General features: G+C 39.1%; 1 protein-coding gene and 1 long non-coding RNA gene across 3 annotated transcripts in view; both read left to right on the top strand.

Moving 5' to 3' along the window:
- The window catches only part of GABBR2 (gamma-aminobutyric acid type B receptor subunit 2), a 451,814-nt gene that overhangs the window by 45,372 nt on the left and 382,533 nt on the right, over positions 1-23,909 (top strand). The gene's annotated exons all lie outside the window — the stretch shown is intronic.
- Positions 2,610-15,162, top strand: LOC125691452 (uncharacterized). 2 transcript variants are annotated; one of them, XR_007376135.1, is made up of 3 exons: positions 2,610-2,652; positions 10,885-11,022; positions 13,309-15,162. It is a non-coding gene; the product is annotated as an uncharacterized LOC125691452 (long non-coding RNA). The 2 variants fall into 2 exon arrangements; XR_007376134.1 differs by having other exon boundaries at positions 11,955-15,162.

Genomic DNA, 23,909 nt, shown 5'->3' with positions numbered 1-23,909 from the left:
ATGTGCACATGCAAAATTTGAGGTCAGTTTAAAACCATTTAAAATACCTTCATCAGCATCCCTCTTGAGCTTGTCAAAAAACAACTCATTTCTGGAAGGAATGACTGTCAGACAAATTGTTCTATTGTAAATAACCTGTTTTCAAAATTTTAAGTGCCTTTTGAAACTTAGTGAGTTCTTTGCTTTATGCACTGGAGTTAATTTTTGCAAATGCCAAATGAAAACTACATGCTGGCAATCCTATCATTCATAAAACTTACCACTGCATGACATTTTTGTAACTACTGATATATTGTCTGGATTAAACAGTGATTTCCTTACAAAAAGAAGCAAACATGAAATGCATGTTACATGAGACATGAATTCAACTAAGATGAGCTTCTTACTTTTTGGAGTGGAATTGTGAGACAAAGAAGAAAAATCAATTGAATTAAAGAAGAGCTGAACATCTATTTCAGAATTAAGACATTAAAACTTGCCAAAATGAGTGGAGAGAAAGGAATGAATTGGGTAATATTTTGATAGCAGTGCTAGAGGCATACCATGCCTATGACTGTACAATGACAAATGTCTGTGGCACATGGAAATGCATAAGACCTCATGCTGTAATGCAGGTTGCCCTTTGAAAAAGACCCGTATTCATTAGGCAAAGGATTGAAGTGATTCTCTTGAAAATCTGGAGTATTGTGTGGAGCCTCCAGTACAAGAAAGATGGAGAGCTCTTGGAATGGGTCCAGTGGAGGGTCACTAAAATGATCAGAGGGCTGGAGCCCCTCTCCTATAAGAAGAGGTTGAGGGAATTGGGCTTGTTTAACTTAGAAAAGAGAAGGCTCTGGAGAGACCTCATTGCGGCCTTCCAATACTTGAAGGGAGAATATAAAAAGGAGGAGGAACGGCTGTTTACATGGGTGGATAGTGATAGGACAAGGGGGAATGGTTTTAAACTGAGACAGGGGATGTTTAGGTTAAATATTAGGAGGAAGTTTTTCACACAGAAGGTGGTGACACACTGGAACAGGTTGCCCAAGGAGGCTGTGGATGCCCCATCCCTGGAGGCATTCAAGGCCAGGCTGGATGTGGCTCTGGGCAGCCTGGTCTGGTGGCTGGCCACCCTGTACATAGCAGGGGGGTTGAAACTGAATGATCATCGTGGTCCTTTTCAACACAGGCTATTCTATGATTCTGAGACCAATGCTGCAGAGGTATTACAACAGTGTCCTTGCAAGAAGAAATGAAACTAAACTCGTAGCCTGAGGGAAGTGGAAGCATTAAAATTACAAACATATGATCATCAGATGGAATCAACAGCATAATAACTTTTATAGAAACAGAGGTAAATTCACAGGTACTAACTCACTGATTTTTCATTCCTTATTAACTTATTTTTAACTGACAATCGTTAACAAGTTACCATCATGAATATAATGAAATTCAGTGTTTGGTGCCTCCTTTTTGACTGCTTTCAAGTAACTGTTTGCAAATAATTTTTTTTTTTTTTTTTTTTTTTTTTGGCTTATTCACATAGCTATGAAGGACCTTCTGCACTTTTTCCCTTGTGTCACAGCAGTGCTGATGACATTAGTTCAGTTGAATAAGGCCCCAGGGGAGTTAGATGCAAATACAGCTGACACTATAACATTTGGCTGAGGAAATTCTTGATTGTAACCTGATAGTATAATGAACAACAGAGCACGTCAAGCATTATTATATTTAATGGGCCTCCGTTTTCTTGTCAGGAGCTTGAAAATATCTTATCCTCTTTGAAAACACAGCTTCCACAATGACAAGGCAGAAGAATTATCAGGACTGCCAAAACCCTGGGTTCTGGCATTTTTTTCTCCCTCCAGATGGAGCGAGATAGGTAAGTGGGAGCAGATCAGAATAACAAAGCCTGCAGAAAGAATCAGTACACTAGAGAAAAACACCAGCAGAAGGCAAAGGCAGCATTCCAGTACAGCTCATGTCACACCACACATGGACTATCTTGTTTACAGCAAAGGAACCTTTGAAGCCAGAGGTAGCTGAAAATGTGATTGTAAGCACTAAGCCACTGATAGCAAATCAAGTAGTACTCAGGAGAGATGGCCAGTTTCCAGAAACTTTTGATATTCCAGCTGCCCAAAAATGCAACTAGCATCTGAAAACACAGGTGACACATGAAGGGCAGAAGGTAATGCCGGTGCAAACCTGCTCTTTAAGCAATGGAGAAAAAGTAATAGATTTAAATGTACAGATGACTGGTTCAGTAGCTACCTAGTAATATGGGCTGAGACACTAAGGGAAAGCAACAAAAAAGCAATCCAAACAGCTTATTAAAAAAAAAAAAAAAAAAAAAAAAGAAAGAAAAAAAAACACCCAGAAACATCAACTACAACTACAACTACAACTACAACAACAAAACCCAACAAATAAAAAAAAAATAAAATGAAACCCTACTGTATGGGAACTACTGAGTCATGACCTGAACCTCTGATTAATCACCTGAGGCGAGCCATGAGTCAGCCAGAGGAGCACAGGTGAAGGCAATTCTCCTGTGCTGCCGGAAAGGTGGAGCCTGGCTCCTAGACCTATTTAAGAGCTGGCTACCAGTGGGGAAGGTTCTCTTCTGGAAATTGCCTCTACTGGTGTTTTGTGGGTGAGCCCAGCATAAAGGTAAGCCTTCCATTTATTCTTTTTTATCACAGTCTACTTTGCATAACTCTCTTGTTTATTTTGTGATTATAACAGCCTAATATTCTTTGATTATGCACCCTACAAAGCGCTCAGTAGGTCAGCTTTAAATCTTTTAACTGAAGAAAATAGGTTGTATTCTAGTAAAAGTATTGCATGAAATAATAAGTCCTTCATGAAAGCAGGGTAGTAGTCCAGTACCAACAAATAATTTTTTGCTGTTCATTAATCTGAGTGTATTGTGCATCTTATTTGTGGAATTCTGTTGTATCTATATGTGAATAAGTAGAGAATATTAAAGTGATTGGCAATAGATGGATAAAAAACATCATTTACTTTCATAAGCTTCAAGTAGCTACTTAAAATGAAAAGAATTTCTCTGAAAATGTTACTTTTAGCACACTGCCAGAAGTAAGACCAATTCTGCTACTGTAATTCCTTGCTGTGGGTGGCCAGAGGCACTGGCCAGCACTTAATGACAGAGACGAGATTTATAGCAGAGGCATAAATTCACTGGGTAGCAGCAAGGTTATATATGGTAGAAGTGCAAGTCATGTACCTCTCCAACTATAATTCTGAAAGGATAAACACTAAGCTGTAGTCCTTGGGGTGCACTGTGAATTATTTCTACAGATTGGTTATGAGGACAGCTTACTGGGAGACTGGAGTATTGGCAAAAGGGATGCAAGAGAAATCAAAGCATGTGAGTGCCTTGAGGGCAAACATGGAAATGAAGAACATCACCCAGAATAAAATCATAGGTTAATTATCCAACCAATATTCCTTGGAGGGACAGAGTCAGTGCAGGACTGACTGTGAAGAGCTTACTGGGAATGAGTATCTCATCACTGTTGCATCTGGAATGCAACTCCTGAAGCATTTGCATTTTTGAAACTCACAACTTTGATGCTGTCCAAGTGCAGTTTTGGTGTTGAAGCAAAGACAGCTACCTGTGAGCTGGCAACTGCCCCTGCCGGAGGCAGTGGATCCCAGCTGGGCTCCTGCTCTTGGGCCCCCTCCATGCTCAGAAGATGGCCTGCACCAGCTCTGACCTGTGCTGCCTTGCAGTGAAATAGGAATGTAGTCATAGGTAGGAGACACAAATGACTTCCATGGCTTTGAATTAACTTTCTGTACCGTTTCCTCCTCGAGGAGAGGGGCAGGCAGTGAGTGGGCTCTCCCTGCAGAGCAAGCTAAAGCCTGGAATATCGGCCAGCCCCAGGGCAGCAGGGACACTGCCTCAGGTATTCCATTCTGGATCAGGCTGCTTAAGGAAGTCTGGTAGAGCCTTCCCACATACCAAGCTCTGTATTAAGAGAATTCAACCTCAGTTTGTAAATAGTTTACTATTTTCTTTAGGAATCAAAAGAAAGACTCCACAAAACAAACAGTAATCTCGCCTTGCCTTATTCATGGCTAAACAGCTGTGGAAAATCATTTCTGCTAATGCAGCACCAGCACAGAAAGGCAGCTTCTCACAGGTGGTGCTCATTTTCTGGTTTGATGACTTGAGACCCAAGTGTTTGATTTGCAGCAGTGTTGAGTGCTTGCAGCTGCAGCTAACAGGAGCTGGGCTTTGTGGGTGGGAGGAGACACACCTAGCAAGTGTCCTGGAAAAGGCCGTTTTCAGCACTTTCAGACTGATCAACTTGAATTAGTAGTAAGTGAATATGTATTTTAAGCCTAAATTTCTTTGTTTTAGTATTAATTGTACTGCTTTAGGTTCAGAATTTTGGTGGTGGTTGACAAGTAAGTGTGTGAAGTTGTTATCACCAGCTTTTGTGGTGACAGATGTTTTCGCTTCATTAGTAAGAGTGTAAGAAAAGCTTAAAAGGATCAAAAATAGTGATGTGGCAGTATAATGAGGTCATCTTCTGTGATATAAGGAGAAACCACCTATGTGTCTGCACTGCTTTTTTTTTTTTTTTAACTTGTTTAAGTGTTAGCAGGAAAATGTTTCCTCATCCTTCGCCAGGTAACCTTGCAGTTTAACACTTCATGTTTCTTATTGTGGTTTTGTGTTAGAATTAGTTTAGAACTTTGAAAGTGAGTTTCAAGTGAGCACAAGCAGATCCATTAAAATTTCCCTTGGCTGTTCAAAATTATCATCTTCATTACAGTCAGAAGAATGAGGCAAGCTTTTGTGGTTCCCTCTTCATTTCTTAACCCATATTAAAACACTGGTGAGAGCAGGTTTCTAGTAAAAAGCCAGACTGTGAACAGGGGTTGCTGCAGTGCTAGTTCATGTAGAATTGTAGTTTCCCTAGAGTAGAAAGGGACTACTGAAGGCCATCTAGTCCAATTCCCCTGCAATGAATGGGGGGTGCCACAGCTAAATCAGGCTGCCCAAGGCCTGATCCAGTCTTGCCTTGAAAGTCTCCAGGGATGTGGCATCAACCACATCACTGGGCAAACCTGTTCCAGTATCTCACTGCCCTCACTATGTAAGATTTTTTCCTTATATTTAACCTAAATCTATCCTCCTTTAGCTTCAAATTGTTTTCCCTTGTTCTACCACCATAGTCTTTGTTAAGGATTCTGTCTCTTTATTTCCTGTAGCTCCCCTTTATATACTGAAAGGCCACTGTCAGGTCGCTTTGCACCCTTTTCTTTTCCAGGCTGAACACCCCCAGCTCCCTCAGCCTGTCCTGGTAGACAGCATGAGTAGAGGTGCTCCATTCTGTAGATCACGTTTGTGGTCCTCCTCTGGACATGCTCTGACAGGTCCACACCTCTCCTCTACTGAGAGCTCCTTATCAGAACAGAGTATTCAAGATTCAAGTATTCTCGCCAGTGCACAGTAGAGAAGTAGGATCACCTCCCTTGACCTGCTGGCCATACTTCTTTTGATGTGCCCCAGGATACAGATAGCTTTCTGGACTGTGAAGGCACATTGCTGGCTCATGTCCAGTTTGCCATCCACCAGTAACCCTGGGTCTTTTTTGTTTTGTTCACTCAGTTCTTTGCTAAGGTTCAGCCACAGCAGAGCAAGTATGTTTAGTGCTCATACTTACACCCAAGCTCCAATGATTGTCCTTTTGCCCCTTCCTGCTGACAGTTTTCTTATCACCCTCATATTAGGCCACAGCATTGATGCAATGATTATTTATATTAAGCTCTATCCATTGCCAATACAATGTTCATTGCAGGTTCGGTGCTTGTTCTGAAATAAGCATCAATGCCTGATGAGTATGAGTAATTATTCATACTACTGACCAAACAATTCAATTGTTGAAAAGTAATAAACTTGTAATCTACAAAATCATTGCTAAATCATTACAATATCATAATACTAATCATTACAAAATCATAACTAAAACATTATCTTTTATGTATACCTGCCTGTAAACCAGTAAAGAAAATTATGCCTAATGTTGGCATTGTATCACTGAAGAGATTTTCTTAATTAACAGATTTAAAGCACTATGGATCAGTATGAAACTGAGAATTCTTCAGGAGCTTCTGCAGAAATCTGCTGTTATCCTGGATAACTATTCTGAGTGCTCCTCCTGTAACTTTTTTTCTTCCCCTTAAAACCAAGATTTTCTTTCCTTGAGTTTCAGCTTTGAAATTATTCCCCTGTCGCCCCATGCAGTGGAATGACAATAACTGAGAACTGGGACAGCATAGTCACAAGAAAGATGGCATGCCTTCAAGCGAAGTGCAAGTGAAGGAGAAATTCCAAATCCTAATAATGATACAACCTCAGATAGGAGAATAAAATTCTGCCATCTTTTGTTAATGCTTTGCTACACTGTATTCTTTGCAGTGAGTCACCATCAATTCTTCTGGTTCGTCCCAATTCAAATTAACATTGAGTTCTGTTTGCCCTGGTCTGGTCAGAAGCTGCAGAGGATTGGTAACCATAATGGCTACTGTTGAGAAGCAATATGCAATGAATAACAAAAGGATTGTGTCACACTTGCAGCATTGCTTGCAAATACGTACAGCATCACCTCAGCATAGGTTCTTTTTACATGTTAGGTTTTTTTTTTTTTTTTTTTTTTTTCATGTAAAGAATCTTTGTTGCACCTTCTTGCTAAAATGTTTCTTCTAACTCTGCCGGCTTTTATTTCTTCTGCTTCCTGGTGATGCTAATCTCTGAGAAGCTTTCAAACTAGCAAAATTTGTCAAGTTTTGCAGGTCGGTTCCTGATAAACTCAGCCTTAACATTCTCATTGTTTCTTCCTTTTGTGGGCTGTGCTTGAGGTACCATTGTGGATCCTGTAGTGTTGTATTAATATTTCTGTACTTCTGTCTCTCAGTGCTGTTGGTCAGGCAGCTGGAGTTTGGGGTAAAAAAAAAAAAGGATATTTTTCATCACACCTTTGCAGACCTTAAATGTTCTCCTTTGTGTCTCAAATTTCTCACCATTTTGGATTTTATTTTCTAGAAGATAGACTAAGACGAGGCGTTAGCTCCCATTTACTGCATGGTACCTTTATTCCCATTGAGCAACCACGTGATCAAAGAAAGAAAATACAAAGAACCTTGAAATTTTTTGTGTTTATGGCTTTTGTTAGTGTTACTGGTGATGACTCTGTATGTTACCTGAGGTTCTCAGATTGCTTTCAGTGAATATGAGAAAAAGCCTGTTATTTCCAGTCAACTATTTACCTTTTATGTAGGGAAAAAATTGTGATCTACATTTGTTTGCCTTCACAGCACTAACAACTTTTTGTTATCCTCTTAAAAATTAGTTGGTAGCACTATATTAGCTCTTGGAATGGGTCCAGTGGAAGGTCACTAAAATGATCAGAGGGCTGGAGCCCCTCTCCTTTAAAAAAAAAAAGGGGGGGGGGTTGAGGGAATTGGGCTTGTTTAGCTTGGAAAAGAGAAGGCTCTGGGGAGACCTCATTGCAGCCTTCCAGTACTTGAAGGGAGCATATAAAAAGGAGGAGGAATGGCTGTTTACATGGGTGGATAGTGATAGGACAAGGGGGAACGGTTTTGATCTAAGACAGGGGAGGTTTAGGTTAGCTATTAGGAGGAAGTTTTTCACACAGAAGGTGGTGACACATTGGAGCAGGCTGCCCAAGGAGGCTGTGGATGCCCCATCCCTGGAGGCATTCAAGGCCAGGCTGGATGTGGCTCTGGGCAGCCTGGTCTGGTGGCTGGCCACCCTGTACATAGCAGGGAGGTTGAAACTGAATGATCATCGTGGTCCTTTTCAACACAGGCTAGTCTACGTCCTCATGTTGACCAGTGTATAGTGCTGGGATGGGGCTCTGGGCAGTCTGATCTAGTGGGTGGCAACCCTGCCTACAGCAAGGGTTTGGGACTGGATGATCTTTAAGGTCCCTTCCAACTCAAGCTGTTTTATGAAATAAATTGCTTTACCAGTGCTACTCTTGTGAAGATCTCTCTACCATTTCCTTCCTTCCAGATTTGCATGCCTTCTGGAAAAGTAAAATTTCCTCCCCAGACTGGGGAGAATAAAACAAGATAAATGAAGCACTTAGCTGAAAACTGGGGAACCTGGCTACTGCTCCAAACTTTCCTCACCCAACTTGCCTTTGTCAATCTTATGTGAAAACTCCAAGAGGAGAGTTGCACAGTCTGCAAAGTTTTTAGCTACATATATATAGCACTTTTTCTATGTATCTTTGTATCTTATGCCCTTAAGGAGAGAACACAACCTTGATGATAACAGGACTTAAAGTGGGGAAGTAGATGTACTGGCAGTTGAGTAACTTGTGTGAAATAATCCAGTAACTCAGGAGTAAAGCTAGGGTTTAAAATCTTTGTCTCTTGAGAGTGACAATTTAGCTGTTAAATTATGCTCTGATGCAATGATTTACTTAGAAAACAAACTAGCACTGATTCTGAAACAATACTAGCTAATGTGATGGGAAAATGTTTGCAGAGCTGCAGCATATTGCCCAGAATGAACTATATGTAGGAAGGAAAGGAAAAATAAAATGTTTAGGGTCACCTTGCAGATAGTAATTTATGGAAGACCAATTTAAGCCTATGCAATAAGCTTATGGGTAGAATGGATCTGTATGGATCTTCTGGAGAAGTACAATATGCATGACTTTCATTTCCAGTGGTGACTTCTCTGTTTCAGAGATAATTTTGCCCTTCTAGTTTATTTTTTCTGGACTTGCTCACTTCCAACCTGTCCTGGTTGAAGCACAGGCTGTTGGCAAAATCTTGTTCCTAGATTGTGTAAATAAATGGTTCAGCATCACTCTGTGAATTCCAGCAACTGACTTTGTGCCTGTAAGCATTCGAGATGCTTCTTCCTCCTAAGAATGTGACGTAGCCTTTGAAATGAAATATGGGAGATGTCAGCAACAATGCATGTGTTTGTTATTAAAACAAACTAACAAAAAAACAGTGATTCTTACCTTAGATCTAATGTGATACATGCTTATAGATAGAAATGTGGTATAAATGGAAACTTAGGAAACACAAAATGCTGAACAGTTTTTCTTCCCTCCTCCCATCTTAATCCCTGACTAACCTTTTAATTTCCAATTTGCTTTATAATTGGATTAAGCAGAGTAAAGAAAATTTTTTGCTTAATGGGAATGAGTGGACGCAATGAAGTGAAACATTAAAGCTTTTTGGACAAGCTACAATGGTGGGGGGGAGAGGGAAAGGGGAGGGTTGGAATGAAAGGTAAAACTAACATAGCCTCACTCTGTTCCTTCAGGTACATATAGAATAAGGCTTATTGGATTTCTCTGTCAGATCTCTGTATTTGTGTAATAGGTATCATGTTGTGAATAAACACTGACTGGGGATTTAGCAGATAAGAGCATTTTATGAGGTCCTTTAGTTATGTAATTCTGAAATAGATGGGGAATTCTAGGATGCTATTTCTGTGCATTTAAATAAACGTATTTAGAACTTTAACATTTCAGTTGATTATAAAAATGAATTTTAATATTTAAGTATTCTGTAATGAAGTGGAATTTGTGACTTTTGAGGGATTTGGGCAGGATTGGTTTTTGGGTTCACAGTAGTGGTAGTAATCAGAATGGTGATTTTCTAATGAACTTACAATTGGTTTCCTGTGAGAGATACAGGACAAGCACCTGTTTGGAACATGTGGTTTTCACTACCCTTCAGGTGACAGTAATGGCTCTCTACCATTCAGTAACACGTTTGGATCTCTGCTCAAACCCCAGTGGTTACAATAAGAGGATTAGAGGTTTTTTTTTTCTTCTGTTTGTCAGAGGTCAGTGAGAATGAAGGGGGTTGTATAAAGGAAACTCATGGATTGTAATCCTGAGGCTCCAGTGTTTCAGTGGGGAGACTGATTATGTATATATTTTTTTCCAGTTTAGAGATAAATACTGCTTGTCTCCAGCAAGTTATCAGACACATCTCTCTTGTTAATTGTTTGTCAATTTTATTTCATATCCAGCAGTGGACTGAGTTGGATTTGACTGTATTTTCCAAATAGATCATCATACACATGAAGCAAAACCTTTTGCTTCTGAACAAGTTGTGTTTCCATTACATTTGTGAGATCTAGCTACAGAAACACATATGCTGATGCTTTGGAAAAATGCTACAACTCCTTTTTACAAACCAGGGTGCAGTTTTTATCTTACCGTCTTATCATTCTCAATATTTTTAAGAATCAGTTCTGAGCATGCTCCCTAATTGATGCACACATTTAGAGATTTAGATCCTTTAAAATAAGTTGTTAAGCAACTTTAGAGCCTACCTTCTCAAATTTTGGAAGAGAATTAGACAGATAAATGATTGACATTCTTGAAAATGTTGCTTTGCTCCTCTTTCCTCTTGTAACTTCTGTGGATTAAAGGCTTGGATGTTCCAAGTTACAAGTCTGCATTATCACTGGAAGAAACTATGCTGTGTTAACATATGCGTAGAGATATCTATCCCTACAAGAGTTCTCAAGGAATGCTTGTAAGATTGATTGATGTAAAGATCCTCCTGAGGATTAGGATGTCTTTAGAGGCATGGACAGCTCTGGGATTTCTAGCTTGGGGATCTACACTGTAATTAAAATGCTACTTGTTTATTTATTTATTGGCAGATTGTTGCAACTGCTTCAGTAGATGCTGCTGCTGGGTAAAGTAGTAGAAACTTAACTTTGGGAAAAAGTAGAGGGAGAATATAAAATCATACAATCATAGAACATCCCTAGATGGAAGGGATTCACAAGGGTCATGGAATCTAACTCCTGGCTCCACACAGCTTCAACCAACATTCATTTCCTCTGTCTGACAGCAGTGTCCAAACTCTCCTTGAACTCTGGCTATTGGGGCTGTGCCTGCTGCCTTCTGGTACAGAACCTGTCCTTCATCCCACCCTGGCCTTCCCCTGAAGCAATTCCATGCCATTCCTTCAGGTCTTAACTTCCTTCAGGTTGGTATGTTTGCAGATGACTTGGTTTATTGTTGCCATAAATACACTGATTAAAAACATGCCAAAGAAGTTTGCCAGCAAAAAACCATTTATTTCCTATCAGAACAAGGTGAGGATAAATGCCTATCAAGTGTGTGGGGGTGTGTGTGTGGGGGGGGGGGGGGAAGCATTCAAATATAACTTAATACAGAGCTGCTAGCCTGTATACTTAAGTACAAAAGTAGCTATAATATTCAAATCTCTCTGTGGTTGATTCCTAATCTTACACCAAATCATTCTTTCTCATCCCTGCCCATTGCTTTCTCAGTATTAGTTGTGCTGTTGATATGTGTCTCCTGTGTCCAAAAATGAATTTAGTTATGTGATGAGGCAACAATTTATTAAAGAAGAGAATTCCTCCAGTGACTGCACTGGTGACAGCTATCTTCTAGCATGCTGCTCCGAAGTCTTCCAGGGTAGCATCTCAACTTCCACTAGTGTTTATTTACCTGAACTTGCTTGGAAACAGGGCCTTTGACTTTTACAGTTGAGTGTAGGCTGAACTGTCATTTCTTCAAGGCAGCTCCTCAGATATCCCTTCCTGCTGGCTTGTTGCCTCATTTCTTTTTCCCTGTGCCAGTTCCATACTGACCCATTCAGTGCTGCTCTGCTCCTTACCAGCAGCCTGAAATGCAGGATCAGTCATCCCACACATTGCTTCTCCACAGTGCTCCCTCCAGGTACAGTTTTGACTTATGTTAAAAACAAATTTTAGACAAAGCATTTAGCTGTATTGATTTTAGTCCATATCCTGAAGTTTTTTTTGTGTGCAAGAAATTATTCCTCTCTGCAGTGCTAGAAAAGTTTCACTGGAGAGTGAGTTTTTCTTATTTCAGATTGCAGATAGGAATTTCCAATCATAAACAATCCCACTATGAATGATTCGGTTTCAGATCTTCATGTCAGCCCTACTGCAGCGAGGGAGTCATAAGCTGCGTGTTGTCTGCTGCGTTCCTGTACGGTACATAAGGGAGCTCAGAAAAGCTCTGCGTTATTTCCGACCCACACAGAGCAGTGAGCCAAACGAATGAAGAGGAAGTGAATGTAGCTCAACACACTGCAGTAGAATAGACAGTAGTTCATATACGCATATGTGTAAGCAACTTTACTGAAATTGGTCGATTTCACGATATCTGATTGGTAGACATGATAATTGATAAAGCAGTCAGGGATTATTTGAGAATCTATGTAGTGTGCAGAATGCTTCAGGCATTGTATAAAGGGCTGTTTTAAAGCAGGCTCAAGTGAGGCGCTGCTAGGCTGAAAAGAACATGTAATTTGAGGCTGGTACAACACCCAGTGGTCATTTATCCATCCTCATAAATTCTGGTAAAGCTAGGCTATATTTCTTCTGAAATCAACTATAAACGATGTTGGAAAATATCTCTAAATCATTTGTATGGGTACTTATTTCGCTTTAAGATTTCTTTTTTCCCCATCCTGTTACTTCTGTGTACAACATGCACTTCATTAAACTCTGGCTGGTAAATCGGATCTTTAAAAATCTTTTCTTCACTATGGATGGTTAAGCGGTGTTTTGCCATAATGTTTGACTTCATCTTTGATAAAATAAATGGGCAGAGCTTTAAATGTATAAAGCGTAGCCAACCTGCATAGGCTGTTTATAGGCTGGGTTAGTGAGGATGGACATAATTGTAGTATCCTGTCCACAAAAACATGGTGATAAAAAGAGCTACCAGCTGTGTGGGGGACATGAATGAGAGAAGTGGGATAAATAGCATCATGGGAGGGCTGATCTTCTGATGAACAGTTTGTATCAGAAGGGCGGGATTTAAGTTCAGTGAGGAGACATGCAGATCAGTGCTCTTCTGATTCTAGAGTTCTTAAACTGTACTACTCTCAAATGAATCGGAGGAAAACCAAGTCCTCTTACTGGGACTCACTTAGTTTCTTTCTGGCTTAGTGTACTCAAGAAAGATTTTTATTTGTTTTAGGAGCCTATAGAGACTCAAATCTTGCACAGACCAAAGTCTGCTCATGTCTTATCTCTGTTTTCCCATGACTACCTGTTTTGAGCACTTCATTCTTCTGAGGCTGGTAAAGAAGCACAGAACATCCATAGTACTTTGCTTGCAATGTTTTTTTTATGTGAATGGAAGTGTTGCTCTGTGATACTAGAGCTCTCACTTATATTTCTGACCACTTATTTAAACAAAAGGTTATAAAGCTAGTGACATCTTGGCAGAAAGATTTCAAACACGCTTTTTTTTTTCTTTCTCCTCTCAGATCTCTACAACTTACATTGACTTGAAGGTAGATAGTTCTGGCTGTCAACTGACTTCTGGCTGTCTCACTGATTTGAAAGTCTAACGAATTTCAAGTTTAATAAAATCAATTGTTTTGAAGTTGGGTTTACTACCAGATGAAGCAGAAGTCAACAAAAATATTTACTTAAATTCTTGATTAAGAGCATTGAGGAACCACAGTTAATTGTACTTATGCTGTGTGTACAATATCAGTGTACCTTCCATTATATGAACTGTTGTCTTAAGGCATGTTCTAAGCAAAGGTATTCACTGTGTTATTCATTATTGTAAGTCTTCCAGCTTGTTAGTGATGTGAATATAAGGTAATAATCATGGTGGGTTACTCTTCCTGAAAATATTTGTTACTGTATTACAAGGTGATTTTTTAATGACTGAATTATTTATACTGTTCCTTTGAGGGCCTTACTAAACATTAATAAATCAGCTTTCTGTCCTTATATCTCTCTCTTTCTCTGAGGTCCTGAGACAGAGATACCCATCTTGGTCTGATTTGTGGCCTGAGAAGCATGCAAAAGAACTGCATAATTATGATACTCAGTTTATGTTTTCCAAACTGGAAAGAAAAAGAAATTGTTGTCACAAAAATGTATTTCTTTTCCACGATTGTCACTGTCTTAGTTTCATCTGGATGGAAATGTTTTCCTTAGAGTGTCTGCTATGATGTTTTGGTTTTGGAAAATCATCTGCATGTAGTTATCATACCCACACTCATCCCTTCTCTACTTTTTTTTTTTTTAAAGATAAAACTATATGTTTAAAAAAAGAGGAAGATAGTTGTGACTATATGTATTTATATTTATTTTTATATATCAGTGTATAAAATAAGTGATGCACAAGCAATTTGTTCCCACCCCCTGCCTGATGCCCAGCTAGCCCCCTGAGCAGCGTAGAAGAGAAGGATTCTGTCCCCCCTTCAAAACCCCTTCCGCTTGATGTCATATGGTATGGAATATCTCTTTGGCCAGTTTAAGTTAGTAGTCCTGTTTCTGCTCCCTCCCAGTTCCTTATGCCCTTCGCTGTGAGTGGCCTTGGCTCTATATGACCCTGCTTATCAACAACTGTGAACATCACGGTGTTATCAATGTTGTTTTTCTTCTAGAACAAAACATAAGCATCATACCAGACACTCTAAAAGAAAACAATTCCATCCCAGCTGGAAATAAGGCAATTGCTAATCTAATTCTTCAAGAGAATCCTCCTTGGCACTGGAGCCAATCAGTGTACAGCAACCATTTGTCTGCTGTGTTGGGTTTTACCCTATATAAAAAGTGGCTGACCCACCCTTACCTGACATAGGTTATTTAACTTAACTCAAATCCTCAGTTAAGCTTTTATGGTTATGGATTAGAAAACAGATAACCATCAAACAAAACAGCAATCTAGCATAATGATAAATGTATATTTACATGCAGTCAACTTGTTTTAAATAGAAGTAGATTTATTTAGTGCTATTTAAAAAAAAAAGCAGTTTTTCAAATATTGAAATAAGTATGTAAGTGTACTAAAGCACATAGTTGGAAGGATAAAATTGGCGTATTGAAACATCTAATGAAAAATCTAATCTCTTGGATACTTTTCAGGAAATACTACTTAGAGAGGATAATTTTGAAAGACCATCTAATCTGAACTTTTTAAACTACATTTGATAGGGGAGGTGGATGCACTCCTGAGTAACACAGAAGAATCAGGAAACAGTATCACTCTAAGAAGGAGCAGGGAAAAACATCAGATTTGTCTCAAAGGAATTAAAGTTTCTTAAAGAATGTTGTTGACAGCTCAGCTGAAATGCTTAAAGGTTCCTTAAAAATAGGAAGGAAACCCACTTTTAATGTGATCCAATAGTGATAGGACATGGGAAAAATTGTCTTAAACTGAAAGAGAGTAGGTGTAGATTAGATATTAGGAGGAAATTCTTAACACAGAGGGCAGTGAGGCCCTGGCATGTCTGCCTGGAGAAGCTGTGGTGCCCCATTCCTGGAGGCACTCAAGGTCAGGTTGGATGGGGCCCTGGGCAGCTGAGCTGAAGATAGGGATGGCTGGGCTTTGAGGACACTTCCAACCCAAGACATTCTGTGATTCTATGAAATGAGCAAGTTTATTTTCAAAAATGATGTAACAAATATCTGAGCAGTATAATTTACCTATCCAAAACGTTCTGTGACTCTACGATTAAAATAGAGGGGAGAAAAAAAAAGCTGAGAAAGTTGAAGGAATGAAATAATAAAGCAGAGACTTATATATACGAGTTGTGGAAAGAAACTTGGTAGATAAAATTAATGGAATAAGGCAAGACAGAGCAATAATGAAGAGATTTTGTAACATTTGTAGGAAAATAAAGTTATTTTGGTCATCAAAATTTTTAAACACAAGTAGTCCATCCAAGTACAAAAAGGTGAGAATATCTTTGAGGAGAAACAGGATGATCTTGTATTCTGTTTATATTCAGTAGATATATTTTTTTCCTGACAGAGGAATTGTTAAAAAGCTATAAAATTCTCATCTCCCAGCAGTTTTGTATACCTACTTGTATATTTCTGCTCCATTAATGTTTCTTTCATCCTAAGAGATAATGGAGGAGTTCTTTTGGAGAAGAAAGCTTGTTCCATCATTGGAAAACACATAATGAGATACTTCTTACAAATACAAGTGTGTGAGCTTGACACTAATTTCAGCCAGAACTGCAGAAATTGTGATAGAGGACTGGTCAGTTAAGAACTGAACATTGGTAAAAAAAATCAACAAAATCTTGGTGTGAAATAGGGAAAAGCTGTCTTGCGAAACATGGCAAGAATACAGTTTGTGCTGACAAAGTAATGTGTCAACAAGTCTTTTGTCCTGATAGCATCTTATACCCTTAATTGTAAGATATTCGGAGAAAAATAGGTTTTTAAATTTATTGAAGAGATGATTAAAAAGTGATCTAATGGTAGCCTGTGTCAGGACCAGGCTGGAGATTGTTCTGCATGTAGAAGTGGCTATATGCAGGCAGATTATGAACTCCTGCCCTCCAAAACACCAGTTGCTTTCTCCTTGGGCCATTCTGAATTTGTAGCAGGCCCTGGATTGGTAGGAAACTCCTAACTGTTAAAAAATTTAAGAAAATTATTTCAGCACATTGTTTTGTTGGGAATCAAAGCAATTTATAAGCTACAGTCAGCATAAGCACGTAATATGCGTGTAACATTACACAGTACATTTCCACCCACTGAGAGATAAAAACAGAGTTGCAAGCGATTCCTGAAATTAGGAGGCACCCTCTGAGATGTCTGTCTTCATAACTGAAGTGCTATTGTGAAGACATTGGCTTCTTACAATGATGTAATTTGTTGAATACATGGAATGGGAACATTCATGTAGTGGCACCAAAGGTTGGGTTTTAGGATGTGTCTGTTTTTCTAATCTGCTTCTGGTAATAAACAAAAAAAAAAAAACCACAAACAACCTTAAAAACCCTATAAGAATAGCAACCCAAACCAGACGTTATGTGTAATAGAGCATCTAGTTGGTGTTGTCTGGAAAATCTGTAGAAACTGAATCTGTTGTTTAATTAATAGATCTTTCTAGTTGTAATCTGTCATCTCAGCTAGTGCAGAGGAGGGGGAAAAAAAAATAGAAATATTTTCTAGTCAGCGAGAAACAGTGCGGCTTTGTGAGAGCTCACTGAATTTTCACCTCATGTATCAGGAACTAAATTGTAAGTCCATAATTGCCTATACCTGAATAAACATGGCATGACTTCAGTATTGACAAACATCCACAAGACCTTTCATGGTGATTGCTTGTTTCCAATTTAAGAAAGAAATCAAAATTCTTAGACCACAGTGAATTTTCAAGGTTGAGCCCTAGGAAATCCGTTCTCTGTTAGTAAAAATTGAGCTTATACATCACAGCTCAGATTCTATTAGAATAGGGGGTTGGAGTTCCCTTATTATATGGGCAATGTTTTCTTTATCTGTTATTAAAGTTATTTGGTTGAAGATGAGGTATGTTTTAGTAAAATCTGTCTGTGACTGGTTGAAAGCATTTGGGATGGGAAAGAGTGCATGTCACAGATCTCAAAAACAAAAGTTGGAATCTTGGAGAGTAGTAGGTGGCTATACTCTGCAGGAATGTGAAGGAACAGAAATGTTTGGGTGCTTTGTTTTGTTTTGTTTTGTTTTGGCTTGTTGTGTTTTAGGGTTGTTGTTTTTTGTTTTTAAGGGGAGGTGAACATGGAGTAGGCTGGCCCTGCTCCTCAGCAGCAGCTGCAGGGCCACAAGTCTGGGGGTGACAAGTGGTGTCCTGGTGGCTGTGAGCCCACACTGCTTGTTTGAGGGCCAGAAGTAGAAAAACCATGCAGATGGCTTTTATCTGAAGCAGTGAAAAACATCTGAAGTTTGTCCACTGTTTCCATGGAGACCATGCCAGCATATAGTCTCCATGGGTAACAGGCAGGAGGAGGAGAGTGCTCAGCCTTGAAGTACACAAGCCTGCATATCCTTATAAGAAATTATTTTGCTTTAATAGCAAATAGATAAGCATGTTTTGGAGAACGACATCAGTGCTTAGAATCATAGAATGGTTTAGGTTGGAAAAGACCACTAAGATCACTTAGTCCAACCACCAATCCATCCTCACCATGCCTGCTAACCACAGCCCTCAATACCACATACATACAGATCTTGAACACCCACAGAGATGTTTGTTCCACCACCTCCCAGGGCAACCTGTGCCAATACTTCACCTTCTGCAGTACATTGTACTGTCCAACAGTGGTAGTGCCCTATTGATTGGACTGTCAACTGTTCAGCCAGCCATACAGGAGAATTGCACCTTGCATCAGGTGAAGTTATTCAAAGCCTTATAGCACCTGGATAAAAGTCTCTCTGCACATTGCACCCTTTCTGGTTTTGGGTCTAGTCTATGCATATTCTGAAACTAGGTGATTATGAACTACCTGCATTTGGGCTGTCTTTCGTCTATCATGAAGTGTACTCAAAAGATACCTATAGCCTTTTCTTGCTAATAAATAATTCTGCAATTTATGTTTTATTTCAATTTTTTTGTTTGTTAGAGGAAGGGCAGTTTGCAGGCGTCCCTGTTCAAAGGGAAAAAGTGCAGTTGGGTGAAAACCTGAAAGGGTGAAAGGCCCCTAACGATCTTTGTGGCCCTCCACTGGACTCTGCAGTAGTTCCCTGTCTTCAACAAAATTATTTTCTTGCAAGAAATGGGAGAGGAAATGCTGCTACAGAGCATTTCTCTTTGGATGCAGTGCAATATTTGGTGAATGAATGAAAACTGCTGTTTTCATGTGTGATCCCAAGATCCAATGCTACTAAAGCACTGAAGTAACTCAAAGGTGCACATGCTGATTCTTCTTCAGACCCCTACTGCCAAAAAAAAAAAAATATCAGTTATTCTCCTGCCTGTCTGTAAATGCAATAAATGATGCGTGCATCTGGTTGTTTTGTAGGTAGATAGGCTGAGAGCACGAAGGCACTCCTTGCCATAAGCACCATTTAGCAATGAGGAAAGCAAGGTATCTGAACTGTTAGTGAGAGTGATGTAAATGATATTTCTAAATACCAGTAAAAACTGAAGTCTTTGCCAAGAAAAATAAAGGATATTATCTAAGGTGTTCTTGTAGTATGAGAACAGATACGTTCACAGACTTAACTTGAGTCACCAAGAAGTCTTGCTGAAAAACATTCCAAGAGGGTCTCAGCCACTGATCCTATAGGAACCTGGTGGTTTTGGAACTTTTATTATGGCTCTCTTGACTTTCTTCTGTGTCCTGTGCAGGATTTTGATGCTAACAAGTTAGCTGTAGTACAAATAATGGACAAAGCTCAATGAGTACTCAGGTATCTTCTGTATCACTGGACTACCCTATTCTACCCCTAGGAACCAATAATTATGGAGCAATAGAGTAACTAAGGTGTCTTTTTCATTAAATGTTCAGAATCTGATTAGAAAGAGCAGTTTTGCGAGAAGAATACTTTAAAAAAAACCTGGTGTCCTAGAAATTGGGGTCCTGTGCTCCTCTGCCTGATCTCTGCGTACATATGGTAAATGTAATTTCATGCTTTTTTTTATTACCATCAGAATTTTCCCCTTTTCAGCCTTTAGAGCTACCTCATTCTCTAACACTTTGAGAAGAGGCAGCCGTGACTAATCTGGGGGCAAGCACATGGCCAAGCAGCACGTGTGCCAAGTGCTTGCTGCATAGCTGAGCTTGTGGTACTGTCTCATCTGCTAAATCCAAGAGCTCTAACCTGGATCTGGTATTTGGTCACTTGCTTTCATCAAGCTTAAAGTACACCTCTGGCGCTTCACAAAGGGGAAGCGTTCTCAATGATGGACAGGGAGGATGAGTTTCTACAGGTGGGCTAAAAACAGCTGGTACATTTATGAAGCCACACAATAAATAAAGGTAAGGGAAAGATCTAGGATTTTTTTGCAGCTTTAGAATTCAATGTCTAGAGATTAAAAATAGTTCTTTTCCTCATTTTTCTTTCTTTGCTACAGGTAAGACAAAACCTCCCCACGTAAAATTCATTTGGTCAGGAGACAATCTGTGCTAGCACCTCTGTTAGGATCTGCACCTTAGGGCAGCTTTCTGACCTGTTGTTTCTGAGGTCAGTTTGATCAATTCTGAGTTTCACTTGTTTCAGTCAATGCAAAATCCAGATTTGTAAACAGTGACAGAATTGAGGTGAAGGAAGGTGAACTACTGGTAAAAGGAAAGTCAACCGTATTGAAATGGTGGTAAACTTTAATTTCATCTTTTAGTAAAGTGAGAGGAATCATCACAGTCAGCAACTCAGGGCAGTTCTTGAGAAGGAAGACCACTGAAAACAGTAAATAGAGCAGAACATAGGAAAAAATTACTGTGGAGTAATACATTTGTACTATATGAGTCCCAAAGAGTTAACAGCAGTGGTATAGAAGCAGTTCTAAAAATACACATTTATTAAGAATGTCAGTGGAACTGCATGAGTTTTCACCAGGGCTGACTTCCTTTCATATTTATAAATCTTGCCTGCTTGCGTGGTCTCTAAAGCAATTTGAAATTCCTTATTTGCATATTTTTTTCTTAACCTTAATGTAGCAACAGAATGTAGAAGTATTTCCATTTTATTATGTATCTCGTGCTGGATTTTTAAGAAACCACGAAGAAAAGAACCAATTCATTAAAACGTAAGCTATGACAACTGCTGGGATTTTTTAAAATGATTTTTCCAGTGAGTGGAATTGTTTCTGTGACTTATCTGCAGCTATGTTTTGACATTATCACAAAACATTTTAAAATTTTCTTTTCTGTATGCATAAGAAGCTGATATCAAGTGTGTATCAGGTGATTCTGCATTGAAAACAGAATGCAAGTTTGCTTCTGCAACAATTGCCATGTCAGTAATTCATTAATAAATGCTTCTGTGAAGCTTCTTTGTGATAGAGAGCTCGTGTATATCATTCCCTAGGACAAAGGGCTAGGGAAAAGCTCCCTATATTTACAAATCTCCTGAAATCATTCATAAATATTAGCTCACTTTGTAGGAGATTTTACTACATAACTACAGCATGTCTGTTCAGCCAACCAGTCCTCTGTGATTGTAACTGATTTTATAAATGGAATGTTTCTAGAAGTAAACTGTTACCGGCACACGATAAGAGGAAGCCCCTACGTCAAGGCAGTTGCACAGAGTCCCTAAGAACACATCTTAAGGAAATATTTGCATAGCAGCTGTAATCAGTGTATAATTAAATACATACTAATGCTATGCCTCTGTAATTGATCCATATGATTTTTAAATGAAAAGCATACACTAAAAGTTCACAATAGTACTGACGCTTGAAAGAAAGGCTAAGAGCATTGAGTGGCTTTGGTGTTTGCAGCATGCTTTGCTTATCCTCTTTGGGAGGAAAGGCCCTTTTGTTTAAATCTTTGTGCATTTGAATTGCACACATCACTTAAGTATGCAGATTGCTTTTTCAGGTAATGGATGCAGTGTTCTAATATCTGATGCTGTGAAACTATATGAATTAGTTAAAATTTTCTCTTTTGTACACTGTTTTAGTGCTTTAAATGTATACAATTAAATTCCAATGTTATCTTCTCCATCCCCAGATCTTCCATTTCATGCCATCTTCTTGTGTCATGAATATGACTCTGCCTTTGACTTCAGGTGTCAACTTGCTGTAGTTCAGAATTTTAGTCACCATGTCTGAAAGCTTCATGCTCTACATACACAGGAACAGATCTGATGTGACTGATAAACTTGCATACTCTGGAAATATTTCAGGATGTCCAAAATCTGAAAGGGTTCTCAAAAGGGAAATTTATTTTCCATCCTTGAAATCACAAAGTAAATAATTAGCTGTTTAGGTCACAGCACATTCAGTTCAAATACAGGATATTCCGCATTCTCAAAGCAGAATGTAAAAGTTTTCAGGAGCTTAGGTTCCTAATTTCATTGAATTCCATCATGATGTAGGTGGGGAAAAAAAAAGACAACTCTCTGCACCTTTTATCTTCTAGTATAAACAAGTCAAGCTCATTTAGCCTTTCTTTAAGATAAGCTATCCATTCCCATTATTATTTTAGAAGACTTTCTCTGTAACTATTGCACTACAAATTAATTATTCTTGAACGTGGTGATTCAGTGTGCATATACTATTCCTTGAGTTGCTGTTTATACTTGGAAACATTTCAATATTAACTTTCAAAATTGTATTTAGTGTTTTCATTGCTAAATGTAATCAACTGTTCAAGTACGTTCCCCTCTGTTCCCAAGCTGTGAGTTCCAAACTTGGTACTTTCTGTTACCCATTTCAAGGTGTATCACCAAGCTCTGATAAATTTTAGTGTTTCATTATTTTAATTCTTAAAGCTGTAATATGCTGGAGAGCATCTAGACTACTGCAGCAGGCGAAATATCAGTTTGTCCAAGAAACTTACATGTTCTTTATGGTACATAGTGTAGAAGATCAGTAAGAAATGTGTGATAATAAAAACTAATTTCTATATCTTGAACAGATAAAGAACAATAGCACAGATCAGAAAAAAAAAAAGTATTTGTAGTTTGCAAAAACAAAAATGACTCCCCTGCCTTCTGTCATGGTTTGGCCCATTCCATGACCAATGGGATGAAGGGAAAAACAGACACCTGCTCTGAGATGAGGGCAGAGAGGAGGTAGTGAAAAGGTAGGGAGATGGGCAGAAAAACAAAACAGCAACGAGCTAAGGGGAAAAATTAATTTACTAAATATGGTGGTGGAATGCAAGATAAGGCAATATAATACAATAAAATTGGAATTGAAGCTTATAAATAAAATGAGAAAGAGATTGTCCAAAACTGATGGCTTTATTCTAATGCTGAAGGTGAGAGGGAGCACACACTGCAGAGATGAGCAGAAGAAAGGGGGCTGTCTCGTGACTTGCAAGTGTTTTTATCTTTCTCTCTGGACAGAGAACAGAAATGGAACAGTGAGGTCTTCAGGGATTTGTAGCTCTCCTCTGAGAAAGATATCCTGGAACTATCAGCAATACACAGAACTGGAGCGTTAACTCTTTAACTCCCAGTGCACTATATGATGTGAGATGTGGAATACCAATAACAAAAATCATAAAACCATGACACATCTTCATAATTAAAACAGAGTAAAAGTTTTTTTTAAAAAAAAAGGTGGGAGGGGATCTTAACCTTAGATATTCAGAGTAACTGTACCAGTAAATTCATAGCATTTCTGCAGTTTTACTGTAGAAATTCACTGAAATTCTTAATTCATGTTTTGAAATTGCCCCATGTTATTTAATCACAGTATAGTTATATCTAACCCGACAGATGCTGCCACTGATGTGGCAGTCAGTGCCAGTGGCACTCATTGTAGCTCAGTATTGGGGCTAGTTTTGTTTAATACTTTTATCAGTGATCTGGATGAGGGGATTGAGCATATCCTCATTATGTTTGCAGATACCAAGAGACTGTAGTCTGATTCACCCCTCTGGTTATTATCCCTTACTGATAGTTCAGGCTGGCAGCAATGAAGTCACAGAGAGAAGCATGAGGGGTATCAAAAGGTATTGAGGTTGGTAGATGATACAGGAGTACAGGTGTTTTCTTCTATCCCTTCAGTGCTAGGGTAGGACACAGAACCAGGAAAACTCATCTGATAGCTGATAACTACAAGCTGAGAGGCTGGTGTCACCACAGGAGTTTTGGCTTTTTTTTTTTTTTTTTAAACACAGAGGAGCAGTTTACTTGGTTCCTGGTGGCCTCAGATGGATCCACCTGATTCAAACAGGCAGAAGGATTCTGGCCCAGGTGCTCTCTGGACTCACTGACAGGGCTTTAAACTAGGTAGGTTTGAAGAGGGAAGGGGGTGATAGAGAGTATGCCTACAACAGGATAAGGAATGGCATTGCTAAGTTGGAGGAACAAGGTGCTAGTGGAAGCCCTCAACCTTCTCATCTTATGATGATGAAGGCAACAGGGAGACTAAAAGTAAATATCCCAAAGGAATTAAGGGGTTGTCTCTCCAGAAGTTAAAAAGACCAGCTGCCCAACTGAAGTGCCTCGA

The sequence above is a fragment of the Lagopus muta genome, chromosome 3 (assembly GCF_023343835.1).
Source record: "Lagopus muta isolate bLagMut1 chromosome 3, bLagMut1 primary, whole genome shotgun sequence".
Classification (NCBI taxonomy): Eukaryota; Metazoa; Chordata; class Aves; order Galliformes; family Phasianidae; genus Lagopus; species Lagopus muta.
This window is presented reverse-complemented; position numbering and strand designations above follow the sequence as displayed.